General features: G+C 37.5%; 1 pseudogene; it reads right to left on the reverse strand.

The window, feature by feature from the left end:
* Positions 1-18,141: 18,141 nt before the first annotated feature.
* LOC144291878 (CREB-regulated transcription coactivator 1 pseudogene) lies at positions 18,142-19,743 on the reverse strand (annotated as a pseudogene).
* Positions 19,744-23,906: the final 4,163 nt, after the last annotated feature.

The following is a 23,906-nucleotide window of genomic DNA, read 5'->3' on the forward strand; positions in this document are numbered from 1 at the left end:
TTATTTTGTGAATCCCTTTACTTGCTTTAGATATACTTCATTTTATTGCTTTTTGTGCTTCCTACTTTTCTTACTCCTACTTATGATGTCTTCCTTCTACTCAAAGAATGTCTTTTAACATTTCTGGTAGGTCTAGTTTAGTGGTATGAATTCTTTTAAATTTTGTTTGAGAAATTATTTATTTCTCCTTATTATCTGAGTGATAGCTTTGCTGGTTAAAGTATTGTTGGTTGCAGGATTTTTTTCTTTTAGCACTTTGAATATATCATGTCACTCCCTCTGGCTGTAATGTTTGTGCTGAAAAATCAGCTGATAACATTAGAGGGGTCTCCTTTGTGTGTAACTTTTCTTTTCTGTTGCTGCTTTTAAAATTTTCTCTTTATCACTACTTTCTGCCATTTAAATTACTGTATATTTTACTATGGATGCCCTTTGGTTGATTTTGTTGGGTCTCTGTGCCTCCTGGTTGTGGATTTCTTGATTTCCTTCCCCAGAATCAGGAACTTTTTAGCTATTATTTCTTCAAGTACATTTTCTGCCTCTTTCTCTCTCTTTTCCTTCTGGGATCACTATAATGCAAATATTATTACTCTTAATGGTGTCACTGAGTTCTCTAAGTTTATTTTCATTTATTAGTTATTTCTCTCACCCCTGTTCTTTATTGCTTTTCATTATCCTGCCCTCGAGAATGCTGATCCATTCTTCTGCTTTCTCTAGTCTACTTTTTATTTCATCTAGTATATTGTTAATTTCAATTACTGAGTTCTGCATCTCTGGTGGTTCTTTTTTACTTTCTGTCTTCTTATTGAGGGATTCACTTACTGAGGTCCCACACTCTTCTGTCAACTCATGAGTATCTTTATGACTATTACTTTAAATCCTCTATTAGGTATATTACTTTCATTTAGGTGTTTCATTTTAGTTCTCTTGTTTTGAATTTGTCCTGTTCTTTCATTTGGGACACATTCCTCTGCCTCCTCATTTTGTCTACCTCTCTGTGCCTATTTCTATGTGATAAGAGAGTCAACTATGTTTCTTGCTCTTGAAAGTAGTGGCCCTATGGAGAAGACGCCCTATAGTGCCCAGCAGTACAATGGCCCCTGTTTACCTAAAACTGGTGCTTCACAGGTATCCCCTCTATGTGTTCTATGCACCCTACTGTTGTGGCTGAACCATGTTTCCTTTCAGTCATCTGCAATGGCTCTTTTTGCCTTTTCTGAACAGGGTTTGGTCCCTTTGTTAGCGGGCTAGTCTAGGGTTGCCTTAGGCTTGGGTTGGGTCTGAGCGGACATTTGCCTAAGATGTGGTAGCACCAAAGTGCAGGGAACTTTCCCTGTCTGTTTTGTCCCCTGAGAAGCTTTCATTCACAGGTAGGACCTGCAACCAAATCCTATAACTGCCCCCAGCCTACTTCTGTGACCACAGGAGTCACTTTGGGGTGGTGCTGGCTCCTATCTGGGCTGCTTGCACACTACCACACTTCTGGCATCACTTTGGATGGGCTCTACACAAGGAGGAGGGGGCAGGACCACGGGAAGATGGTGGGTAGGGGTAGGATGCCCTCTTAGCACTAGATGGTGTGTTTCGGTGCTGCATTTGTTCTCCCAGGTGTCTGTGTGCCAAGGCTAGAGTGTGGCAGAAGGCATCCACCAGCTCCTTTGTTTCTGAAGAAGTCTGCCAAGATCCCTGCCCCTCTGGCACGTGCTCTGAAATGAGTAAACAAATATCCCTCTAATATACCCCGGACATTTTTCAAAATGCTTATTCTGTGCTGTATCTCTGGGGGGCTGTTTGCTGTGCTGTCTCTTTATGGATGGGGACTCAGTTTCCTTTCACCATCTGGCTATCCCAGAACCCGATAGGCTGGTTTTCAAAATTCCAGGTTATAAACTCTGCTGATTGTGAACTTTGGCCAAATGTTACAGGGATTCATATTCCTTATGTGGGTTCCCTGTACTGGGCTGCATAATGTGAGGGTCTCTTTCTCCCTCTCTGTGCCCATGCATCCTTCCTTCCTTCAGGAGTCCCACAGATCTGTTTAGTGCCAGAATGGTAAGAACTAAACTTACCTCCCTTGACTCCTCGCCTCTGGTGTCCACAAGTTTGATCTTTTTTTTTTTATGAGTTATTTTCTTAATATTGTACACATAAGAGAGATCATACAGTATTTGTCTTTCTGAGTATAATACCCTCAAGCTTATTCATTTTGCTGCAAACATAGGATTTCCTTCTTTTTTATAACCAAATGATACTCCACTGTGTGTGTAACTACATAGATCTATATAGGTACAGATATATCACTGTTTCTGATTGCTTTTTAAAAGACAACTTTAGGAATAGGTTAAAAGGTTCTGGGAAGTTATACAACAGGAAAACTAACTGGTAGGACTTAGCAAAGAAATGAAAGAATACAATGGCATGGAATGGAACACAGTGGATACATACAAGATAAAACCAGTCCAGATATTAAAGTCACACTGAAAGTAACAAAAATGGAATAAACATGACTGGAAACACCATGGATGTGGTAATAGATGAGGTTCTGAAGATTACAGCAAAAGTAATGGGAGAGAAAAAAAGTAATCCAAGTTATAGTATAAGAAAATTCCACTGACATAAGGACAGAGACGAATCTTTAAATATTAAAGGCTAAATCTGCCATCCAAAAAGAAATCATTGTAAACTACTGAACCTAATGATTTTTTTTAAAGTTGTGTAGGAATCCAAGCCAAAAAAAGAAAATAATGCACAAGGAAGAAATGGAAGTCTTCCTCAGACTTCTTACACAGGCACATTCTCAACCAGAATATAGACATTAATGTCTAAAAATTATGGGAGAAAGCATAACCTAGTAAATTCATACCTTGACTAATTTTATAAAGGCAACAGGAAGGCATTCTCAAGCATGGCTGAAGTCAGGGAATAAGGTACGTGTGAAGATCTCTTGAACAAAATAAGAAGATGATAAAATCCAACTTATCAATAGATACATTAAAACTCAGAGCTCAAAAAGATGTGGTTTAAAGACTGGTATCATATTAATGTTGAATAATTAATGTATTAATTAAGTTTGCTATAGTAATAAACAATATCTAAATGTCAGGGGTTTACCAAACAAAGTTTACTGTTTTCCCCCATGTAATATGTCTTTGAAGGTCAGCATGAGCAGCATCAGTAGATAAGGAGCAGTGATAGAAGCTACATCAGCTTATAGCCACACCATCTGGTACATGCAGCCTCCTCAGTTGTTGAGGCATGCGATAAGAGATGGGAATTGAACATAGTCTTGTCATTGCGTCAGCCCAGGAATGACATGTGTCACTTTGCTCATAGTTCTTGGACAGAAATAGTCAAGAGACCCTGCAAGGAGACTGGGAAATGGAAGCACAGAAATGAATTATTTTATACCCTTATAGTCTCTTCCATAGTTGGTGAACACAGTTTATTTATTTATTTACTTATTTATTTTTTTAAAATTTTATTTATTTATGATAGCCATCACAGAGAGAGAGAGACAGAGACATAGGCAGAGGGAGAAGCAGGCTCCATGCAGGGAGCCTGACGTGGGATTCGATCCCGGGTCTCCAGGATCGCACCCCGGGCCAAAGGCAGGCGCTAAACCGCTGTGCCACCCAGGGATCCCAACACACAGTTTATTTAAAAATACATCTAAGAATCAATAACTAGGAATTATGGCAAGAGAACAGAATACAAATCTTGTAGAAATAACAAACAGTGGAGAGATAGGGGAATGGAATTGGGAGGATGTGGAAATGTGCTATTGTCTTTATCAGGATAAAATAATGTTTAAAGTTGGAACATATAAGACTTTAAAGAACTGTAGCTGTTTAATTTTGTCATATATATACTTTTTAGAAATTTTTAGAGATATTTTAGGAACCAATACTTGTAACAGTGAAAAACATTTATCAGAATGTGAACATTTCCTTCAGTGCCACTTCTTTTTTGCTTTTAAATTCTAGGAAAATTAAGGATAATGCATTTATTTAAAATATCTCATAAAAAGTTATTTCTATATATACACTTACCCATTTATCCTTCTATTTGAATATACTCCAAAGGAAAATGTTTGGTTTGATCTTCAAAGTTAACAATGATTGTTTTCAGTCACGGAATTTAATTTTTTTTCTTTTTAGTTGTTTTTAGTTGTCTTGAAATGAATTTTTAAAATGAGTGTATCATTTTTATCATTTTTGCAGAAATGTTAGGGTTTTTATTGTATTTTTTTAATTTTAAGTTTGAAGAGTGTACACACATATGCAGGGATAAATATACCTATAGATATAGACATACATAGTTATAGATACAGGCATATAGGAAATATAGTTGTTTACTGATTTTTTGGAGAACATAAGCAAAATAAAGAACAGCAGCTAGAGTATAATCTATTTGGGGATTTTCATGTGTGTGCAGGTTTATGTGTATATAGAGGCATTAAAGCTATTTGGCAGGCAATCAAAATGTTGAGTGGCTCTCGCTGGGGGTTAAGGTTATACACCAGAGTATATGGAAAAAAAAAGAGTATTTTTTCCTCGTGTGTTTTTCCCAATTTTTCAAATTAACATGAATTACTTGCGTAATTAAAATATTTTTTGAAAAAAAGGTATCAATTTCTTTTCAGGAGAGGCTGAGAAAAATATCTATGTTTTTTTTTTTTTTTTTTTTTTTTTAAAGGGAACACTTTTTTTTTTTTTAAAGATTTTATTTATTTATTCATGATAGTCACAGAGAGAGAGAGAGAGAGAGGAGAGGCAGAGACACAGGCAGAGGGAGAAGCGGGCTCCATGCAGGGAGCCCGATGTGGGATTCGATCCCGGGTCCCCAGGATCGCGCCCTGGGCCAAAGGCAGGCGCCAAACCGCTGCGCCACCCAGGGATCCCTATCTATGGTTTTTAAGAAGTATTCAGTTTCCTATGTACTTTACATAAAAACTTGTAAAAGTAAATTAGGTAAATTTACCTGGTTCCTTGGTGTTTTAAATAATTAATGCTTTTACACAAGGTGAAGCAAAAAATTGCATAACAAATAAACCTGTTAGAACTCTCCACAGAAAGTTTCCATTTTCTTTGTGCTTTTCTTAATAGGAAATATTTTAGCTGATATGAATAGGAAAGGGAAGTTTCCCTTCTGTTCAGACCCCAAAATTTTTTATGAAATCTCATCAGGCCAACCTCTTTGTTCTCCTTTTCATTTCTATTGCACTGGGGTTTGCATTATTATTTACTAACTAGATTACGGTCTGCTGCTCTCTTCAACTATTTTCCAGCTTTTTTTCATGGGAGGATTTATTTTTTTGTCAAAATGCTAGCAATTCATTCATTTGATTTCTCTGTGAAGGATGAATAGCTACATAGCAATCTCAAAGCCGCGGGAGAATGTCAAAGGTGTTTCTTAATCTGTTTTACAAATGATTATAACAGCTGAGAAATAAGTCAAGGACAGGAAATCACCTTCTCCAACTAGGAACTTATTGTCCGTTTAGGTCTAAGAAAAATCCTAGTCCAGTGCGGATGATTACATTTTCTTTTATTTTACATTTAGAAGACTTAAATGAAACACACACAAAATAAGTGTTGAGATTATTGTACGAATGTTTCCAGTTTAAACAACTGAGGTTTTCAGTGGAATAATACTGTAGGAAGACCTGTAACGATATAGACATGGAAATAGCCAGATCAATTCTCTTTAGGATTTGTGGGGGTTTTCCCTTTTGAAAGGCTTTATTTGTGTATTTATTATTTAACGATATATTTAAGATGATATTATGTGGCATCAGATATGGCCTTTACTTTCCATACGTGACAAGAAGTAAGAATAGGAGAAATGCGCTAAAGAGATATGGGAAAGAACATTTTATTTTTATAAAATTGCTTTTTATGGATGAAAAATACTCTTGGAATATGATCTATCTTTATATATAAAAATTGTCTGCCTTTTTAAATTCCAAGAATTGGTAATTTTATGAACTCTAGGCTAAGTTTTTGTGTGTGTGTGTGTTGCGGGGGGTTTCCACTAAAGGACATAGGATTTGTGTGATTCCCTTCAATCCCTCTCAACCCTACTTTGGCTCCAGCCACTGCCACACCAACCAGTTCTGCACCTGCTTTGACCAGCTTTGCACAGGTGTAACCTGGCAACACCTCTCTTGGACCTATACAGTATACCGACCTAGCACCTGCTCCAGGGCTTCTCCAACACGGTGATAGGGGATACCTGTAGGATACCTGGCACTCAGACATGTACAATGGGATGTTAATGTCCAAAAGTCACCCTTGATCAGTGGAAGAGAGAATTAAAGGGGTAAATGTGTTGCCTTTCTTGTCTCAAAGGGCAGTTCAGAGACTCATTGTGTAAAGCTCCCCAAAAGGTCTACTTGGTCCCTTGCAGTGGTGTCCAGTACAACTGGCCACTGTCCTTTCCTTTTCACCATTCCTTTCCCTTACTCTTGCCCTTCATGATTACTTTCTAACTAAAGTCACTACATTCAAGACTTTGGCTCAGGCTCTGTATTGAAGTAGCCCAGATTAAAACAGAGATACAAGGAGCAGCCCCAGAAAGCTATCGGGATGGGATTTTGGAACTGGAAGTAAGGACCAGTTGCTGGTTGTGAGTGACATAGTCTTGACCTCTTAGTAGTTTTTCACATACTGGATGACAATTCTTAAAAAAAACAAAAAACAATAATCTGAATAAATTATGTAACAATATGATACATTTTTAATATATCAATAATAAAAAGGTATCAACATTTTTGAATAGAATAAAATGAATTAGAATAAAATGTTGAATTCGTTTTCTATTTTGTCTGTAGACAATTTTACAGAGTCATCATATGGAGACGCAATCCAAGAATATGGAGCCATAAAAAGCAAGATTAATAGTAAGATTATAGAGGTATGGTTGGGCATAAATATCTTTTTTCTGGTGTTTTGTGATACTATTTCAGGGGTTGATTTCAGGGATTGGTCTAATTTGAATCACAGATCTTATGATGGTGATAGGTCATTTCTGATGGATTCAAAGCTGGAAGAATATTGCCCTTGCCTATTGTCTCGCAACCATGTGGGGGTTAGATAATGGAGCCAGTTCCAAACAGGGAATGCCTAAAAATTAAGAGAGAGAAATTATTTGAACACTAGAATAAGCCATATCTGAAACTCCTATTCCATTACAGGAGGCAATAAACTTCTTTTATAAAACAAGTTTGAGTTGGGTTTTCCATCAGTCATAACAGAGCAAAGATACGTGGGCATCCCTGTCTCCTTGACTACAATGGAAGACAGAGAGTCTTTGGCTTCCTGATATAAACCTTATCTTTCCAATGTTATTTTAAACATGGTCTATGAGATCCTGAATGAATCTTATTCTTCCTTTCTTAACTTTCTCATTACCTCAGGGAAAACTTTTATGGTTTCCCTGATTTGCATCCTCATAGCACCTTGTATTTCTTTTTCATATTTAGTTGGATAGATAGATAGATGATAGATAGATAGATAGATAGATAGATAGATAGATAGATAGATAATTTGTTTTTCACTGTCTTTCCTACGAGGCTTGGTGTCTACTTTTATTTTCAATTATATACCCCAGCACCGAACCCAACGTCTAATACAGAAAGAATATTACTTGACTGAGAAAATAGTGTCTGATGAAATAACAGAGTGATTGAACTCATATAAACACAAAAAAGCCAAAATCTTAGACTTGCTCTCTCAAGAAGTACATGGCTACATACACACACAGGCATATTTACATATGCATATTATATATGTATATTTGTGTATGTATGTGTGTACATATATACATATGTGTATATACAGATATGTGTGTGCATACACACACACACACACACACACATTTGAGAATGTAGAGGGCAAATTTATATAGGACTGACTCCTATGAGAGCCACAGGGCTAAAGATCCCTTCCAAACCCATTTAATTTTAGAGTTGAGTCATTAGTGAAATAGATAACAGAAAAAGAGGAATGTATGCTCTGGATGGCAATGATTATTTTATTTTGCTGAAATATTTTTTATCTGTACAAATTACATAAGAAAATGCGTATACTATGTTGGTATAATATGTCTGATGAGGATAGCTTAACATTTCAGGTAAGAGTAAGTCACTAATGTTCTGAGGGTAAAAGCATTCAGAATGACATAGAAGTGACTTCCTAGGTGACTGCGCATCTATGGGCTAGAGTTCCATGGAAAAACAGATTAACTGTCTATAAAGACAAGCTAATTACAACCCAGAGAAGTGAGAACTTACCCCATCTCTACTGTAGCCAGAATTCCTGTGATTCTCCACACTTGCCTTTCTCCCGTAAAAGGTTCTATCCTGAGGAAGCATAGGAGTTAAGAAAGTTTACCCTGAACTTGGAAATAAGACAAAAGAGAGTACGGCATAACTTTTCAATGATATGCTCACACATTTCATCAACAGATTATTTGATTCTTTTGGAGAGTGTAGCTCTGAAGCTTCATATTACTTGGAGATTTTTTTTCCCCACAAAGAAAAATCACCCCAAAGGTCATGGTGTTGTCCTTTTGGACCTGAACAAGCTTTGAATCTTACCTAAAACAACTAATGTTCATGTTTTAAAAAATCTATTTAACTGGTTCTTCCAAAATTCTTTGAACCTACTAATCATATAATTAATGAGTTAACGATCGAATGTACATCTTGCATATAAAAGGAGTGTCTTTAACTTTTTGAAAATTCCTTTGACAGAACCTATGCTCTTTCTTATTCACTTGGCACAACAGTTTTGAGAAATATTTAAGCTGTCAATATACTTATTTTGGAATTCTCTTTTCTTCCACTGAGTCCTTGAAAAAAAGGACTTAATTTTTGTTTTTTTGAATCACTCGAGCCACTTTTTTTCTTTAGGATGAGTGGACTTTATAAACTTGTTCTTCTATCTAACAGAGCTGCTCTCTGTTCACTGAGACTGGTTAAACTTCGCAAGCAGTGCCTACACATTCCACCTTACATAATAGAGTGTGACACATCATATCATCTTAATGGCCCTCAGGCACAAGCCGTAGATGTTGGCAACTTCAAGTGTTGGATACTCTCGGTCTTTCCCCCACTTTGGCATTCTTTTTCAACTTTTGTAAGATCAGAAACCAGTAGGCACCTCAAGGAAATGACTTAGTAAGTGTTTGGAACCACTTATTTCTAGAGATTATGAAAGCAGTGTGAGATGTGACAGGCCGCCAACATGGGTAAGTTGTTACTGTGGCGGGAGGCCCAAGGGGGTGGTATTAACAATGTCTTCTAAAGCCATCTTTTTGGCGCCTCTGTCCCTGGGAAGCCAGTATACCATCTGGCAGTTAGGCATGGTGCCATTTTAACAGATGGGACCAAGCATAGGAGGCTCTGAGACCATGTATTGCTATCAACCATGGTGCTGGACAGGATTTTCAGTAGAAATACTCAACCAACTTTTTCTTCACCTCCTCTTTGAGTTCCTCAATAGAAGGAGATGTGATTTCTTCCTTTAAGTGAGTAAAAGACAAGAAATGGTTTTCTCCTGGGAGTCTGGTGCTATCCTAGGATGAGTTGGTGCCAAATCTTAAACATGCTGCATTATTCATACGGCTTTAGCCAACTGACTCTTTTTTAATATTTCCCTTTCAAAACAGTTTACAGCAGCCTCGTTTTTAGCCTCATCGTTTGGTGCTTGTATGGAATCTTTTTGGATGTGATTTAGAAACAAAACAAATTGAGTCACATTTTTTTTCCCCTCTTGATGTCCTAGAAAGTACTTAAATTGAGAGAATAAAAGCTACTAGTCATTGGCCACTTGAAAAAGTTTCAGTGGGCACTTAGTTTAGGCATAATGGTATTATAATTCAAAGGAGTAAATTATACAATTCTTGCCCTCAAGAAACTTATCAGTTTATTGGGGAGATAAAACACTTCTCTAAAATGACAACAATTTCTTTGTTCATTATCAAAGTTATTAATATAGAGCATTTGGAATATATAGACATATGGAAGAAGAGTAAAAATCATTGCAGCCTGCTTAATCACACAGAAACAATTTTTGCTAAAACTTTGTAGTAATTAATACAGAGTGTTTTATTTTTTCTTTTTCAATGCATACTCTTTATTTGGTTTATGTATTTATGGTCCCATTGTATATATCCAGCTTTCAATACTACTCTTTTATAATGTGCTATATCAGAATAATAAATTAATATTATAATGCTATAATAAGTACTTTGTAAGCATCATTTTAAAAAATTATATAACATATTAAGTGATTGCTCCAGATATTATATATATATATATATTTATTTTTTATAAATTATAATTATATTTACAATATAATTTCTCTCTTTTGGGGGCTTATAGTTGTTTCCAGTTTTTTTGGTTAATAGAAATGGGGTTTCATTAAACATCTTTACAAACAAACTCATTTCTGCTTTTAGAATTATATTCCTAGAAAATATCTCCAGAGGTAGACTTTCTGGGTCAAAGGGAATATATATTTATTGATGATTCTCCATACATGATCAGTATATACTATTTAATAGTTATTGAATTTACATTTTATTTTAGGCATTATATGAGACATTTGTAGTCACAGATCTTTCCTTAACATTCATGACCACCGTCCTGGGTAGATGATTTACTTCTAGTTTAATCAACAAAACACTAAGACATAGTGCCAGTCATGAGTACGAATTCAAGGAATAAAAAGTTTGTCTTTTGCCTCAATCCAATTCTTATTCTACTGCACTGCCCTGATTCCTTTAGATTGGAGATGTTCAAAGGAGAGTGAGCTTATTATTTACCTACTTCAAAAAGCCATTAGCACAGTTTAGACAAACACTGATTTCCTGCAGATTATGGTGGTCTTCCTGTCTCTGTGTGTGAAGCCTGAGGTCTTCTACCTCCCAAAAGGTATCTTTTTCTAGTTTTCCAAATTCTGTCCTTTGACCAAAAATAATCCTGACAGAGGGAAGGAAGAACTATCTATGAAAACAAGTAATTTGCTGTTTGGGGAGTTTATTTGGTTAATCTTTATATCTTCCCATCTGGTGGATTTGAAACAAACATAAGCATGAGAAATCTACAATGATGAGAATTTTGAATATTTCAACTCAAAATGAGTTTATTTTCTATATTTCAGGTTTTTAAAGAAAACACTTCAGGGGATATATTTGATCTGTTAGTTTCATTATTTGTCACATTTTAATGTGTTTTATGTGTACATGATTCATTTTCCCACCTCACTGTAAATTCCTTGAAGTTAAGAATTAGATCTCGTACACAATTCTTTATATATAAGAATCACTAAAAAATGCCCATAAGATGGCATGAATTATTTATATGTTATAAATTATCTTTCTCTGAACAGAAAGGCAGATAAAATGTTGTTCCACTAGAGTCTCCTTTAAAGTGTTCAGAATCAAAGACAATTATTCTTGTCATGTTTGTAGTCCTAAAAAATTAGAATGCATAGATATATTTTCAAAATAAAGAAGCATTACAGATAATATATATTTGCAGTAATTCATAATTTTTCTATTTCATGGGACTTATATTGCCCCTGGACATCTCATAGCATTAGTCTGGTGTTTTGATAACACTCAGAGGGCCAACTGTCATGAGTTTACTGCGTTGTTTTGTTTGGAGCCATTTTATGTATGTTTATGATTTATTTCACAGACCAATCTGTTGAAAAGCATTATTGGTGCTAGAATATTACAGTACCAACCCCCATGGTGGTAAAAGATAACTCTGCAAGTAAGCTATATATTTGGATCTTTTGTTTCAACCATAGAAATTATATGGACTAAGAAACATATAGGTATCTACTAATGGATCAGAAATTCCATTGGAAATAAAATAAAATAAAAATTATTAATTTCTCAAGCGGGATGATTTTATGTTGGTCATTAGTCTTGCATGACAAAAATAGCCAGAAGCTTTGATTTTTAACAGTCTTGACAGAATAGCTCCCTATTGTTCTATTTTTTAAAAATTAACCAATAATATAATTTGCTAGTTGGAGAGAAGGTTTTTGTTCATATTCTTGTAACTGAAAGTAAAATTTGGAATATAGTTTTCATTCTGAATGATTCATGACTCTGAAAAACAAGAAAGCACAATAGAGTCTTTTTTAGGAAGAAATAAAGAAGCTAAGTGGTAGTAAAAAAGGACAGAGACACGTGCACTAATATATACACACTGTCTCTCCATCAGCGTCACATTTGTTCTTAGTTGTGCACCAAGTATCCCTGACAAGTGCAGACGAGTCAAGCAAAATACTTGTTCACACTGTAATGCATCTTCTTTGTTACAATCCACTTGTCTAGCACCTGTTCATATATACCTAATATAAGGATTCATTTAATAACATTTGTAAATGCCATTGTTATTTTCTATGGTGTTTGGTGGAACTCTGAGTGTATTCTTCAACTGTGACTCTAGAAATCACAGAGAAACTCTGACACGTGCACTCTGTCACGTAGATGATAAGAAGCTTTGTGGTTCATGACAGAAAAATAAGCAATAAGCAAGCAAACAAAAAAAGAAATTTTTAGAAATTCCAGCCTGGGAACAACTGCAGTATACATTTACAATAAAAAGAGATAAATACAAATTACACTATCTCAAAGAAAACTATCTAGCCATGAATCTATGTATAATACTTCTACAAGAAGCAACACTTTGAAAAGTCTAAATTGAAGTAAATCGCAATGAATGGTTAAGTATAATGTTATTCAAGATAATAAACAATATAAAGACATATGAATCATGAGAAGTTTCCCAGAAAGCCAGACTTGGATGTGGACAACTCAGGTCGAAATTCCACTACTACCACTGACCATAAAAAAACTTTGGGTAAATTTAAATTCATTCTTGTCAATTTTCTTGTTTTTAACCTAAGAATAATTCACAGCTGTTGCTTTATGATAGAATTTTTGTCAGTTTCAAATGACCTATTGAAGGTAATGAGAGCCAACATATAGTTCAAATTTAGAGTTGAAAATGAAATATATAAGTTTTAAGAATAAACTGTGAATTATATAGTTAAATTCTATAAGATTGGAAACAATGTTTGCTTGAATACTTTTGGTTAAGCTTCAAATACAAGTCACAATATGCCATGAACTTTCATCAGTTGCCTTTATTTCTAAAATGCCCAAGTGTCAAATGCAAGTGAGTCATTACTGATTAATAAGAAATGGCTTTATACCATAAGACTTCCATATTATTAATTATGAAACTTTTGTCAAAGCAAACGTCCCAGAATTATAGCTAATCAATATACCCAATGGTTATTTTGCTGGTAATCACTTTCTTAGGAACTACTTCAGAAGAGATCAATTTTCAAAATACCAAATCACCGAATTAATCAAATATTCCAATTTGCTAATGACTTCTTTTGATAGATATTAACATTTTCCTTATATGGTTATAAATAAATACGCATTATTTTTCTGAGTATGGCTAACACAGAATGTTGCATTAAAGTGTACAACTTAGTGATTCGACAAGCTTATACATTATGCCGTGTTCGCCTTAAGTATAGCTACCATTGCAGCTACCATTGGCCTCATTACTTCGCTATTATAATATTGACTATGTTCCTTACGCTCTGCTTTTTGCTCCCATGCCTTACTCATTTCATAACTGGAAGCCAATATCTCCTTCTCCTCTTCATCCATTTTGCCTAACTCCCCTCCCCACTCCCCTCTGGCAACCATTAGCTTATTCTGTGTAGTTATTGTTTTGATTCTCCTTTTTGTTTATTTTTTGGATTGCATTTACAAGTGTAATTATATGGTATTTATCTTTCTCAGTCTGACTTATTTCACTTAGTATAACACCCTCTAGGTCCTTTCATGTTGTCTCAGATGGCATGATATCATCCTTATTTATGGTTGTGTACTATTCCATTGTGCATATGCCACATTTTCCTTAATCCATTTGTCTACCGATGGGCACTTAGGTTGCTTCCATGTGTCAGCTATTGTAAATAACACTACAGCAAACATAGGATTGTACGTATCTCTTCGTTTTGTATTTTCCTTTTTTCTAAGTAAATACCTAATAATAGTTATTGAATTGTATGGTATTTCTATTCTTAATTTTTTGAGGAACCTCCATACTGGTTTTCACAGTGGATGTACCAATTTATATCCCCACCAAGAGTGCATGAGGGTTCCTTTTTCTCTACATCTTTGTCAACACTTGTTGTTTCTTGTTTTCTTGACTTTAGCCATTCTAACAGGTATGAGGTGATATCTCATTCTGGTTTTTGATTTGCACTTCTTGATGATTAGTGATGTTAAGCATCTTTTCATGAATCTGTTGGCCATCTGGATGTCTTCTTTGAAGAAATGTCTATTTAGGCCCTCTGCTGATTTTTAAATCAAATTATTTGCTTTTTTGGTGTTAAGTTATATGAGTTCTTTTTATATTTTGGATACTAACCACTTTTTGGATATATCATTTGCACATATATTCTCCCATTCAAGTAGGTTGTCTTTTTGTTTTGTTGATGGTTTCCTTTGCTGTGCAAAAGCTTTTTATCTTGGTGAAGTCCCAATAGTTTATTTTTGCTTTGTCCCCCTTGCCTTAGGAGATAAATGTAGAAAATTGTTGCTATGGCTGATGTCAGGGAAATTACTGCCCATGCTTTTTTCTAGGATTTTTATGGTTACAGGTGTCACATTTAGGTCTTTAATCCATTTTGATTTACTTTTGTGTATAGTGTTAGGAAGTACTCCAGTGTCCATCTTTTACGTGTGTGATTGTCTGGTTTTCCCAGTGCTATTTATTGAAAAGACTGTCTTCTCCGTTGTATATTCCTGTCTCATTTGTCATAGATTCACTGACCATATAAATGTGGGATTATTTCTAGGGTCTCTATCCTATTTCATTGATCAATGTGTCTATTTTTGTGCCACTACCATACTGTTTTGATTTCTACAGCTTTGTGGTATATATTGAAATTTGGAACTGTGCTACCTCCAGTTTTATTCTTGATTTTTAGGATTGCTTTGGCTATTTGGAGTCTTCTGTAATTTCAGAAAAACTTTAGCATTATTTATCTGGTTTTGTGAAAAAAAATGCTATTTGTAGCATTTTGGGTATTTTAACATGAATTGCACTGAATCTGTAGATTACTTTGGGTAATATGGACCTTTTGTCAATATTAATCCTTCCAATCCATGAGCATGAAACATATTTCCATTTATTTGTGTTATCTTCAGTTTCTTTCATCAGTATTTTATTTTTTTAATTTTTTTAAAATTTTTATTTATTTATGATAGTCACAGAGAGAGAAAGAGAGGCAGAGACATAGGCAGAGGGAGAAGCAGGCTCCATGCACCGAGAGCCTGACGTGGGATTCGATCCCGGGTCTCCAGGAACGCGCCCTGGGCCAAAGGCAGGCGCCAAACCGCTGTGCCACCCAGGGATTCGTCATCAGTATTTTATAGTTTTCAGAGTACAGGCCTTTCAACTCTTTGGCTAAGTTTATTTGTAGGTATTTTATTTTTTTAGGTACAATTGTAAATGATAGGTTGGTTTGTTTTCCAAATTTCTCTTTCTATGACTTTGTTGTTAGTATATAGAAATGCTACTGATTTATGGGTGTTAATTTTGTATCCTGCCATGTTACTGAATTTATTAATTCTAGTAGTCTTTTTGATGGAGTCTTTAGGATTTTCAATGTACAGTATCATGTTGCCTGCAAATAGTGGAAGTTTTCATTCTTCTTTACCAGTATGGGTACATTTTATTTCTTCTTCTTGTCTAATTACTGTGGCTAGGACTTCTGGTACTATGTTCAGTAAAAGTGGTAAGTGTCGACATCTTTGTCTTATTCCTGACATAGAGGGAAAGCTCTGTTTTTCACTATGGAGGAGGATGTTAGCTTTAGGTTTTTCATATACGCCCTTTACTATGTTGAGGTATATTTCCTCTTACCCTTTTGTTGAGAGTTTTTATCATAAATGGATGTTGAATTTTATCAAATGCTTTTTCTGCATCTATTGAAATGATCATGTGGTTTGTATCCTTCATTTTGTTGCTGTTGTATATGATGTTGATTGATTTGCAAATATCAAAACATTCTGCATTCTAGGAATAAATCCCACCTGATGATGCTGAATAATCTTTTTAGTGTGGTGTTGTATGCAAGTTACTAATATTTTGTTGAGGTTTTTTGCTATATTCATCAGGGATATCGGCTTTATAGTTTTAAATTTTTGTGGTGTCTTTCTCTGGTTTGGGTATCAAGGTAATGATGGCCTTGTAGAATATATTTGGAAACTTTCCTTCCTTTTTTCTTTTTGAAGTTTGAGGAGAATAGGTATTAACTTCTCTTTAAATACATGATAGGAAAATATATAAATAAATACATACATACATACATACATACATACATGGTAGGATTCACTTGTGAATCCATTTGGTCCTGGATTTTATTTTGAAAGGTTTTTGATTATCAATTATATTTCATTGTTCATAATCAGTCAGTTCAGATTTTTTATTTCTTCCTGGTTCAGTGTTGGAAGATTGTATGTTTCTAGGAATTTACTAATTTCTTCTAGGTTGTCCAGTTTGTTGGTATGTAATTTTTCATAGTATTTGCTTATAGTCCTTTGTATTTTTGTGATATCTTGTGTGTAACTTCTCTTGTGTCATTTCTGATTTTATTTATTTGTGTCTTGTCTTTTTCTCTTGATGAGTCTGGATAAGGGTTTATAATATTGTTTATCTTTTCAAAGAACCAGTTCTTAGTTTCCTTAATTTTTTTTTGTCTCTATGTCATTTATTTCTGCTGTGATCCTTATTATTGCCTTTCTTCTTTTATTCATCTTGGGTTTTGTTTGTTCTTCATTTTGTAGTTCTTTTAGGCAAAGGGTTAGATTGTTTATTGGAATTTTTCCTTGTTTTTTGAAGTAGGCCTTATATTGGCATTTACTTCCCTCTTAGACGTGCTTTTGCTATGTCCTAGAGATTTTGGACCATTGTGTTTTTATTTTCATTTGTCTACACGTATATTTTTCTTCTTTGAGTGTTTTACTGACCCATTGGTTATTTCGTATCACGTTGTTCAGTCTTCATGTGTTTATGTTTTTCTCCAGCTTTTTCAGTTTTGTGATTTATTTCAGGTTTCATACTGTTGTGGCCATCAAAGATATATGGGATGATTTCAATTTTCTTAAATTCATTGAGGCTTATTTTATTTTATTTTATTTTATTATTCTATTTTATATTTTATTTTTTATTTTATTTTATTATTTTATTTTATATTTTATTTTTTATTTTATTTTATTTTATTTTATATTATTATTTTATTTTATTTTATTATTTTATTTATTTTATTTTACTTTATTTTATTTATTTATTTATTTTTTTTGGTAGTCAAAATAGTGTTTACTTCACTTTGTGTCTGCCCCTGTCTCTGGCACCTCTCCCTTTGGCAGGGTGGGGCTGGCTCGCCGCGTAACCTTGGGCTGGGGGTGGCGGGCGGGTAGCCGGGCCAGGAGCAAGGAAGGCGGCGAGAGCAGGACACAGTGGGAGAATGAGCCTCCGCCCACCGCCGCCGTGGACCACAGCGCCCCCTGCAGGCCGCGGCCCTGCCCAACACGCGGTCCGCATTTCACGGGGGGCGGCTCACGGCCCAGCTGGGGGGCGAGGGCAGGTACAGGGAGGATCCCGAGGCAGGTGGACAGCTGAGGGCGCGCGGGCGGGCAGGGGGCGCCTGGGGCCTTGCGGGCTCAGAATCACAAGCTCGGCCGTTTGCGAAGGGCGGAGTGCGGCCGTCCTGGGCTCAGGGGGACGCAGTCGGGACCTCTGGCGGCGGGGTGACGGGGCGGGGGGCTGGGCGGCGATGTGCCGGTGTGCACCATCCGGAAGGTGTCCTCGACGATGTGCCAGGTGTGCAGCTCACGGACGGCCCATCCAGAAGGTGTCCTCGGCGATGTGCCGGGTGTGCACCATCCAGAAGGTGTCCTCGGCGATGTGCCAGGTGTGCAGCTCACAGACGGCCCATCCGGAAGGTGTCCTCGGTGATGTGCCAGGTGTGCACCATCCAGAAGGTGTCCTTGGTGATGTGCCAGGTGTGGAGCTCACGGTCCTCAGTGGCCGGGCCGGCCAGGACATGTCAGGGTCGTTGAGCATGTGCAGTCCGTCCAGGTCAGGGGCTCAATCTTGAGTTCATCTAGGGGGAACTGGTGGTCGGAGTCGAAGCTGCCGTCACCGACCCCGGCCAGTGTGCTGGTCAGTCCTTTAGAGAGGCTGGGAGGGGACTCTCCCGTCACTGTGAGGATGATGTTGGGGATGCTGCTATGGCTGGCGTAGCCAAGCTGCTGCGTGTCTGGCAGGCTCCCAAGGCCGCCGGCTGCACAGGCTGCTGGAGCTGATGGCATTGTCCTTCATGTTGAACTGCTCCAGTTGCCGGGAGCTCCCCGGGGAGAGGCCTTGCCTGGAGACAGGTGAGGTGAGAGACAGGTTAGCTGGGGAGCGGGCACTAGCGCGGTGCTGCTGCAGAGCCACGCCGAGGTAATGTCCATCCCCGCTGGCGGCTGGCCCGGGCTCTCTGGGGGGGACTGGGGGACAGAGGACGGTACCGTGACCGCAAGTGGGGGCAGCTGGGGGCCCCGTGTCAAGCTGGCACTTGGCATCAGGGGGCCGCCTGGATGAAGAAGGCGTAGGGCAGCTGCTGCTCCAGAGGCAGGGCATCCGTGGCCACAGCCTGAGTGATGGGTGACAGCTGGGACAGGGTGGGTGACACCTGCTGGGCCTGCTGCCTCCTCGCCCCCATGCTCGGGGACAACGGGCTGACACCAGCAGGGCAGTGCAGTGGTGAGGAGCCTGCTGTGCTCATCCCCCGGCTGGCGCCGCCGATGCCCAGATGAGTCAGGTTGGCTGCAAGGTTGCCGGTGCTGCTGGAGCTGCTGAGCGCAGGGAAGGGGGCTCCTCAGGGTCCAGTGGGGTTGGAGGGGGGAGGGGAAGTGTATGGTGGTCAGGTCGGGCAGGGAGCCCCCTGTGATGTGGGTGGCGGGGATCAGGGCTCTAGTGTTTTCCTGGTCAGCAGATGGAAAGATGTCGATCCCAGGGACCTCGCAGGACTTGGGCCCGGACCCCGTCTTCTCGGTGCCCCATGCTTGCTTAGAAAGATTCTTATCTGTCTCTGATGTGGTTTCCTCCGTTCCTGGAACTGTTAATAGTAAGACTCTTTTCTGGTGTGAGTCCTGGGACCCGCCTGTAACGGGCTCTGGCTGGGTGGGCATCGGTGTGCTCCGGTGCAGGGCAGAGTCAGAATTGGTCCTTCTGCAGCTGGTGTCCGCGGGCGGCGAGAGGTACACGGTGCCCTGTGGGCAGCTGTCCACTGACATGGGCCGGCGACGTGGGGAGCCAAGCCGGCCACGCTCTCGGTATACTCTGTCCACCAGCCCGGGGTGCCGGCTGGTTCGGCTGGTGTCCAGGCCTGAGGACTGGAAGGCCAGATCCACGGTGCCAGTCCCAATCTGGTTCGCATTGGGCAGGGACCCGCCGTACGACAGGCCACGGCTCGGGCCCAGCTGCAGGTACTGAGACTTCTGGAGCTGGAGCCGCGCGGCCCGCGTCAGGCTCAGGTCCTAACTGACCCCCTCGAAGGCTGCTGTCTCCTCTGCCTGCTTCTGGTTGTGCAGCGCCATCTCCTCGCTGAATTTCTACGGATTGTTCGAAGTCGCCATCCTCTCGCCACCGCCTTGAGGCTTCTTTTATAGACTAATACCTGACTTATTCTTGAGAATGTTCCATGTGCCCTTGAAAATAACGTGTGTTCTGTTGTTTTGGATGGAATTTTCTGTATGTATCTGTTATGTGCATCTAGTCCAATGTGTTATTCAGAGACATTGTTTCCTTATTGATTTTCTGTCTCAATGATCTATCCATTGATGTAAGTGGGGTGTTAAAGTCCCTACCATTATTGTATTGCCATCAGTTTCTCTCTTTGTGTTCATTAATATTTGTGTTACATATTTAGGTGCTCTTGTTGGGTGCATAGATATTTACTATTTATATCTTCTTGTTGGATTGATCCCTTAATCATTATGTAATGCCCTTCTTTGTCTCTTGTTACAATCTTTGTCTTAAAGTCTATTTTGTCTGATGTAAGTATTGCTACCTTGTTTTTTTTTTTTTTTCTTCACCTCCATTTGCATGGTCAATATTTTTCCGTCCCTTCACCTTCATCCTGTAGGCATCTTTAGGTCTGAAGTTAGTCTCTTGTAAACAGCACATAGATGTGTCTTGTTGTTTTTATCTATTCTGCCATTATGTCCTCGATTGGATCATTTAGGCTATTTGCATGTAATTATTGTTACGTAAGTACTTATTGGTATTTAAAAAAATTATTTTCCTGTTTGTATAGTTCTTCATTGTTCCTTTCATCTTCTCTTGCTCTCTTTCTTTGTGAAAAATGAGTATCTATAGTGTTTTGTTTGGCTTTTTTTTTCTTTATTTTTTGTGTATCTATCATAGGTTTTGGGTTTATGGTAACCATGCAGTTTATATGTAATATCATAAGTAAGTAGTTGTCCATGCTAATTGGACGGTCATTTGAGTTCAAACACACTCAAAAGAAAAGAAAGAAAGGAAGACAAGAAGACAGAAAGAAAGACAGGAAAAAGGAAAAGAAAAGAAAAAAATCTTTCCCCCCTTCTCTTCCCTTTATATTCCTTTCTCTGCATTTTATGTATATATCGCCATATTCTACACCTTTTTACTCATAATTTTTCTTATGTCTAATTATGGCTATTTCTTTTCCACTTAAAGAAATTCATTTAACATTTCTTGTAAGACTGGTTTAGTGATGATAAACTCCTTTTTTTTTAAATTTTTTTTTTGATAAACTCTTTTATATTTGTCTCAGTAACTCTTTATCTCTCCTTCAAATCTGAATGATAACCTTGCCAGGTAGAGTATTCTTGGTTGTAGAGTTTTTTGTTTTGTTTTGTTCTGTTGTTTTTCCTTTCAGGACTTTGAATATATCATGACACTCAATTCTGGCCTTCACACTGTCTGCCGAAACATCAGCTAATAGTCTTATAGGTTTTCCCTTATAGGTGACTTCTTGTTTCTCTTGCTGCCTTTAGTATTCTTTATCTTTAGTCTTTGACATTTTAATTATTATGTGCTGTGCAACTCCTTGGGCTCATCTTATTTGGAACTCCACTTCTTGAACTTGAATGTTTATTTTCTCTCTAGGTGAAGGAAGCTTTTAGTTATTATTTCTTCAAATAAGTTTTTTTTTTGTTTTTGTTTTTTTTTACACTCATCTCTCTTCTTCTTCTGGGATCTCTATAATGTGAATGTTTTCTCCCTTGATGTTGTCCAAGTATCTCTTAAATCTATCCTCATTTTTAAAAATATTTCTCTTTGTGCTGTTAAGCTTGGGTGCTTTCTATAACTTAACTCCCAGATCATTGATACATTCTTCTGCATCCTCTAATCTTTTGATTCCCTCTAGTGCATATTTTACCTCAGTTATTATATTCCTCCACTCTGATTGGTTCTTTTTTTTTTTTTTTGATTGGTTCTTTTTAATACTTTCTATCTTTATTGAATGTCTCACTGAATTTTTCCATTCTTTTCTCCAGCCCAGTGAGTACCTCTATGATAATTACCTTAAATTCTTTATCAGGCATATTGCTTATCTCTGTCTCACTTAGTTCTTTTTCTGAGTTTTTTTTTCTTTTCTTGTTCCTTCTTTTGGAACATATTCCTCTGTCTCCCCATTTTGCTTGACTTTCTGTGTTTGTTTTTATGAATTAGGCAAAACAGCTCCTTCTCCTAAAGTTGAAGGATTGGTCTTGTGTATGGTGATCCCTATGCAGATTGTGTGTGCTTGGTGACTTTTGTTTGCTGGTTGGAGCTATAAAATGTAGTTACTCTTTCAATCATGGCTTTTAACAGAAGGAATAAAGAAAATAACTAAGAATAATAAGAAATAAAAGAACATAATAAAATAAAAGAAAAATAAAACAGAATAAGAAGAAAAAAAAGAACAAGAAAGAAAGGAACAAAATGAAAAGTAAATAAAAACAAAAAGCGACAAGCTATATGAATTAAAGTAAAACAAATAAACAATAAAGCAAAACCCACAAAACCTCAGCTTGTTTTCTGTGCCCCAGTACCATGGGACAGCTAGTGTGGGGTTGTAGGTCCTGGATTTGCTGAGGTCACAAGTTCACTGTGAGTCAGACTCTGCTCTGGTCTGTGCTTTTAAGGTGGCAGACGTGGGGTATGGGGAGGTAGGGATAAGAATGTTCCCTTTTAGAACTATGGCTTTTCCCGCATGTGTCCCAACATGACCAGGGTTGCTGTGTTTTATGGACTCTGGGATCACTGAAGTGGCAAACTCACTGAGATAACCAGACCCACCTGTTCTGGTGTCTGGACCCTTGTCCAGCTGAGGCTTTGAAGATGGGATGGGAATGTAGACCATGTGTTCTTTAATCTCTATGACCTGGAGAGCTTCCCTATAGCTCCTCCACCACTTGGCAGAGTTCTAGTGTTGTCTCTTTAATATGCTGGCTGCTCTTTTAAACTGTGGGTTTCATTTTGTGCCAAGGACAGAGGGATCTGCGTAATTCCCTCAGCACTGTTCCTCCTCACTGCCATTCACAGTGTAGGAGATTAGGTTACTGTGTCTCTGTCTCTTGCTTTTCCTTGCAGTTTTCTTTATCTTTAGTTTTTCAGTAGTTGTTCAGTCAGCCCTCAGTTCTTCCTCAGGAGGAATCATTCTATAAATAGGTATAATTTGGTGTGTTCCATGGAGGAAGTGAGTTTGAGGTCTTCCTATATTATCATCTTGAACCAAAACTCTCATTAAAGTATTATTTTAAGGAATGTTTAAATCATTGAAAATGAATACTAAGTGCTTTAATGTTCTCAAATTCTGGCATATTCTTTTTCATAATAAATTAATTTTAAACCACAGTGAAGGGATCCCTGGGTGGCGCAGTGGTTTAGCACCTGCCTTTGGCCCAGGGTGCGATCCTGGAGACCCAGGATTGAATCCCACATCGGGTTCCCGGTGCATGGGGCCTGCTTCTCCCTCTGCCTGTGTCTCTGCCTCTCTCTCTGTGTGTGACTATCATAAATAAATAAAAATTAAAAAAAAAATAAAAAAAGAAACAACAGTGAAATAACACCTCACACCAGTCAGAATGGCTATTATCAAAAAGACAATAAATAACAAGTGCTGGCAAGGATGTGCAGAAATGGGAACCCCTGTGCACTATTGGTGGGAATATAAACTGGTACAATCAGTTGGAAAAGAGTATGGAGGTTCCTCAAAAAAAAAATAAAAGTAGAAATGCCATATGATCCAGTAATTCCATTATTGAGTGTTTCCCAAAGAAAATTAAAACACTAATTTGAAAAGATATATGTAGGCTTTTGTTCATGGCAGCATTATTTACAATAGCTAAGATATGTGTCCATTGATTGGTGAATGGATAAATATGTGTGTGTATATGTGTAATATATATATTATGGTATACATGTTAATATATTTTATATAATATTATAATTATTATGTATATAATGGAATATTACTCAACAGTAAAAAAATGAGATCTTGCCATTTGTGACAACATGGATAGACTTGAGGGTATTATGTCATGTGAAATAAATCAGTCAGAGAAGGACAAATACCATATGATTTCAATTATATGTGGAATCTAAATAACAAAACACAGGAGCAAAGAAGCAAAAACAGACACATAAATACAGAATACAAATTGGTGGTTCACAGAGGGATGAGGATAGGATGGGTGAAATTAGTGACAAGAATCAAGAGGTACAAACTTTCAATTATAAAATAAATGATAGTGATGAAAATTATGGT

This window comes from Canis aureus, chromosome 20 (genome assembly GCF_053574225.1).
Source record: "Canis aureus isolate CA01 chromosome 20, VMU_Caureus_v.1.0, whole genome shotgun sequence".
Lineage (NCBI taxonomy): Eukaryota > Metazoa > Chordata > Mammalia > Carnivora > Canidae > Canis > Canis aureus.